The following is a 5,304-nucleotide window of genomic DNA, read 5'->3' as shown; positions in this document are numbered from 1 at the left end:
TCAGACATATCAGACAGGATCTTGCTCTGTCACTCAGGCTGGAGTGCAGTGGTGCCATCATAGCTCACTGAAGCCTCAAATACTTGAGCTCAAGTGATCCTCCCACTTAGCCTCCCGAGTAGCTATGGGCCACCATGCATGGCTAATTTGTTAATTTTTTATTTTTTGGTAGCGATGAGGTCTTGCTATGTTGACAGGCTGGCCTCAAACTCCTGCCCTCAAGTGATCCTCCTGCCTCGGCCTCCCAAATCACTGGAATTACAGGCATAAGCCCCCATGCCTAGCCAAAATTGTCTTGATAGCAAAATTAAATTTTCTGTCATCAGTGGAAATGGAATGATTAAACCAGACAACAAATCTGAAGTGAGTAATGAACCACAACCAGTGTGAAAGTGTCTCATACCATCTTCCAACGCATCCATCCTCAGCACTCCTCCCTTTTCCTCACTTGATGAGGAAAACATGTTGTGGAAACAAGCTGACCAGGGTGCTTTAGAGCTACTCAGAGTAGAGAGATAGTTGGGCCTTCCCCAAGTCAGCAGTGTGGCATGACACTATGCCGCCAACCACAGCTCTGCTTCTAAAATAAAACCAAATGGAAACTATGATATTAGCAGAGGCCTTTACCATCAAGGTTGGTGGGGAACACAAGGCATTTGCTATCTTGACTTGACCATGAAAGAGAGGCCTGGCCATGGAGATGGGGTTGGATATGGAGAACTGGGGGTCTAGTTCAGGTGAGCATTGTGGGAATCCACATCAAGAAGGAGGCAGGGATGGTATTGTGGAAATCCAAGAGTGAGAGTGCTGGGAAGGATGCACTTCACTGGCCCTGCAGGTGCTTTGGAATATAAAGCAGTGTGGGCACCAGAGTTCCAGGGCTGTGTGCCTCCCCTCCTGGTGTCACCATGACCTGCCCTGCCCCTCTCCACTACCTGTTCCTGCCACCCTTTGCCCCCTGGTGGCAGCTGCCAATTCTTTTCCTCTATGCTATATGCATTTTTAAACCTCTTTTCTGTATTTCTCCTAAGCTAAGCTGGAGCCACACGATGCCAAGTACCTGTACCTGCTACATCAGTGCAAGAAACCTGCACCTCCCACTTTCCATTCCCCAACCAGGCTGGTGTGGCACCAATGGGCTCTGGCCAAGGACTCTGGCCTGCTATGAAGAAGTGAACAACAGGGGAGCCATTCCAAGGGGACACACACAGGGCTGATTTCTGCCCATTTATCTGACACTGACCCTCGGCCTATTTGTACTTCATTTTCTTCATTTGGAAAATGAAGATACTAATGGGATCTATTGCACAGGGTTGTTGTGAGGTACATATGAGTAAACATGCGTTAGTGCTAAGAAGGGAACCTGGTACCACATGGTGTGTGCTTGATGTGTCCCCAATTCTCAGCCTCTCACTGTTCTCCCCCCACATTCCATTTAGGGTGAAGAAAACATTTACCAGCATGACCTACAGAGACCTGCCTCATCTGGCACTTTCCTACCTCTCTGGCTCCCTGCATCCCCTGTTTACGCCCTCCTGAAATCCTCAGCTCCTGTCAATCCTCTCCACAGGTACCTGTTCCTTCCAAGGCATAGGCTTTTGCCCACACCTGGAACAGGAATTAAAAGAAATTTTAAAATGTGTAAGCAAAAGCTCAGTTGTATGTAAGAAAAACCAGTTCCCCCTGAGGAAGAGAAAGAGCTGAAGTCCTTTAAAAATTGACTGCCTGTTTTTCTGAGGCTAGTGAGTCTTATCTCTTCCTTTCCTGGGCATTGTGAAGACCCTGTTTCTCTAGTTGTGCAGCTGCAAGGTCACTAGACAGATAAACTCAAGTCATAAAACATGTTGTTCCTTGAAAAGTAAGAAATAATGTAATGCATGTCTTAATTGAATAGCTCTCTTTGTTTCTCACTTCTGTAATACGCTTCACCCTGCACAAATCTCCCCCCACCCCACAAAATGCTTAAAAGGTAGCTTGACTCTTTGTTTGGGGCTCAGTCCTTTGGATGTTAATCCGACTGGTTTGGTGCACCTAAATAATTAAGTAATTCCTCCTCAACCCCTTGGTCTCTCTGGTTCCTCAATTATCCTGCTGCACACCATGACCTCTGCCTGGAAGGCTCTCTCCTTCCCCATGACTGATTCCCACTCACAGCTCCAACCTCAACTCAACCATTCCTTCCTCTGGGAAGCCTCTGATTTCACCAACTCAGCCCAGTCATGCTCCAGTCAGCTCCCTAGCAGCTCATAGGGAAGTTGGAATGTGGCCTTAGTATGTGAGATTCAATCTGCTTGTCTGTCTGTAGCTCCGGGCTCCATGAGGCATGTGCAGCCCCTACTGCCCTCTGATCCATGTTTGGCCCCAAATGCAATGCCTTTTGCATGGATCCCCCCAAAATATATGTTAAATTAATGAGTTAATGAATGAATGAAGGAATGCATGGTCACTTTGCTTTTCTTCTCTGTCTTGAACCAAGCAATTGAGAGCAAGAATCTTTTCTTTTCCATTGCAAGTTGCCAAACATGATGGAAAGCCGCCCTCGGGCATGGTTGTCCTTATGTTTCTGCTCCTCTGGGGCTCTCAATGGCTTTAGAATCCCCTACAGACTCATTCTGCTGGGCATGTGGTCTGAAACCCAAGAGACTCAGGCAATACTCTAACTAGCCGGCCAGCTGCTGCATGCCATAGCTGTTGGTATTCCCTTCTGAGGTGGGGGTGCCTCCCAGACTTCACCCACCAGTACACTGTAACCAATTTCCACCACCCCATTTTTCCTGGGCTTAATCCTGTTCCTGACACTGATATGAATTGTGCTTTTGTAGTTACAGGCACAGAAGATCTTTCTGATTCTTCAAAGGTAAGGAGACACATGGGCTGAAACCGAGCCAGGCCTGGGACCTCCTAGGAGCAGAGGCAGTTGCCACCCGTGTCCCCTCACCTTGTCTTTCCCCTGGGCTGTGAGGTGTTGCTGCCTCACAGGCCTTGTTTCTCTCTGCGCATTTGTTCTGCTCTTCTCTTGCTATGGAGTGGTTCCTTTATTCTGTGTTTTTAGTGGGATGTAAAGAGAAGCTGGGCCCCAACACAGGCTCTACCGTTTTCAGCTGCCTGTGTGGGGTTGGATCACATGGATTGGACATGTCCCCTCTGACACACTTTCAGCAGGCACAGGGGAGGGCACTTTCCTGTACAGAAGCTGTTGGCATGGCAGGCAGCACCACCAAATTCAGTGGTCTGTGGAGGCCAGTGCTTCCATAATAAACTTTGCTTATTATCTTTTTTTTTTTTTTTTTTTTGAGACGGAGTCTCACTCTGTCACCCAGGCTGGAGTGCAGTGGCGCCATCTGGGCTCACTGAAAGCTCCGCCTCCTGGGTTCATGCCATTCTCCTGCCTCAGCCTCCCGAGTAGCTGGGACTACAGGCACCCGCCACCATGCCCTGCTAATTTTTTGTATTTTTAGTAGAGATGGGGTTTCACTGTGTTAGCCAGGATGGTCTCGATCTCCTGACCTTGTGATCCACCCGCCTCGGCCTCCCAAAGTGCTGGGATTACAGGTGTGAGCCACCGTGCCCGGCCTGCTTATTATCTTTTACAGAGTTCTCTGGAGTTAGAGAACCAGTATGATATACATTTTAAAAAACAGCTGTCTATCACAAAAAGGAGTATTACGATATATGATACAATAAAACCATCAAAATGACTATTCAAATAAATAACACATATTCAATTTATTAAATAGATAATATATTTACAACAGCTCAAAATTCTGAAATTATGGAATAGTATTCAGTAGAAATTCTCTCACCATTGTCCCCCATCTATCCAGTTTCCATACTCCCTCCAAAACAAGTAACCACTGTTTTTTTAACTCTTTGTTTTGAAATAATATAGACTCGCAAGAAATTGCAAAATTAATAAGGAGAATTCCTTATATAACCACTCTTTAAAGTTTAGAGTATACTCTTCCAGGAAATACATACATAAGCTTGTATAAATGTATCATATTTTCCACTCTGTTTTATTCAAATGGCATCATGTTATACATACTTTTGCACTTTGATGCTAAAGACTGAATGTGTCTTGGCAAAATTCATATGTTGGAGCCTTAACTCCCAATACAATGGTATTTGGAGGTTGGGCCTTTGGGAGGTGAACAGGTGATGAGAGTGGAGCCCTCATTAATGAGATCAGTGGTCTTATAAGAAAAAGATGAGAGAGATGGTCTATTTCTGCCATCTACCGTGTGAGGTTACAGCAAGAAGGTACCTGTTGGCAAACCAGGAGGGGAGCCCTCACTAGGAGCTGACTTGCCAGCACCTTAATTTTGGACTTCTCAACCTCCAGAACTATGATAAATTTCTTTCTTTCTTTCTTTCTTTTTTTTTTTTTGTGAGGGAGTTTCACTCCTGTCTCCCAGGCTGGAGTGCAATGGCACAATCTCAGCTCACTGAAACCTCCGCCTTCTGGGTTCAAGCTATTTTCCTGCCTCAGCCTCCTAAGTAGCTGAGATTGCAAGCACGTGCCACCATGCCCAACTAATTTTTGTATTTTTAGTAGAGATAGGGTTTCATCATATTGGCCAGGCTGGTCTCGATCTTCTGACCTCAAGTGATCACCCCCCCTTCAGTCTCCCAAAGTGCCAGGATTATAGGCATAAGTCACCACACCTGGCCGAGAAATAAATTTCTATTGTTTAAGCCACCCGGTCCATAGTATTTTTGTTATTTCAACCATAACTGACTAAGGCACTTGCTAAAACAGACAGACAAACAAATGAAAAGCCCTACTGAATTTATCACGTAAATAATCAAGTTGTCACTTTAATTTTTTGTGTCACTTTTCCTGGATCAAAGTCTTTCTCTGATGCAAAACATGATATTCTCTTTACTCCATATATTGACTCAGGTATCATAAAAAAAAAAAAATCAAAACCGTAGTGCTATTTTCACAAACATGCCATTTAAAATGCATGGTGCCAAACCTCTTTCCTGAATATTTTCTTCCAGCAGATCTGAGTTGGTGTGCAGAAATCTATTTTAAAAAAAAAAAGTTCTTCAGGTGATGTAGCTAGATCTAGCACATGGAAGTTCTTACTCAGGTTCTGGCAAATGTTGTCTAAGAATATATTGATAGAGTACACACTTTTAAAAAGTGAATGCACTGGTGCATGACCAAAGGCACAACACCCCACACATGTGACTGTGATCTTTGCTCCTTTGCAAAGTCCTCATAGAGTTAAAGAGTTCTGCACTTTGTTCCTTCCCTGGCACACCTCTCTCTGCATTCCTTCCATCTCCTGACATTCT

The sequence above is a fragment of the Rhinopithecus roxellana genome, chromosome 4 (genome assembly GCF_007565055.1).
Source record: "Rhinopithecus roxellana isolate Shanxi Qingling chromosome 4, ASM756505v1, whole genome shotgun sequence".
NCBI classification, from domain to species: Eukaryota; Metazoa; Chordata; class Mammalia; order Primates; family Cercopithecidae; genus Rhinopithecus; species Rhinopithecus roxellana.
This window is presented reverse-complemented; position numbering follows the sequence as displayed.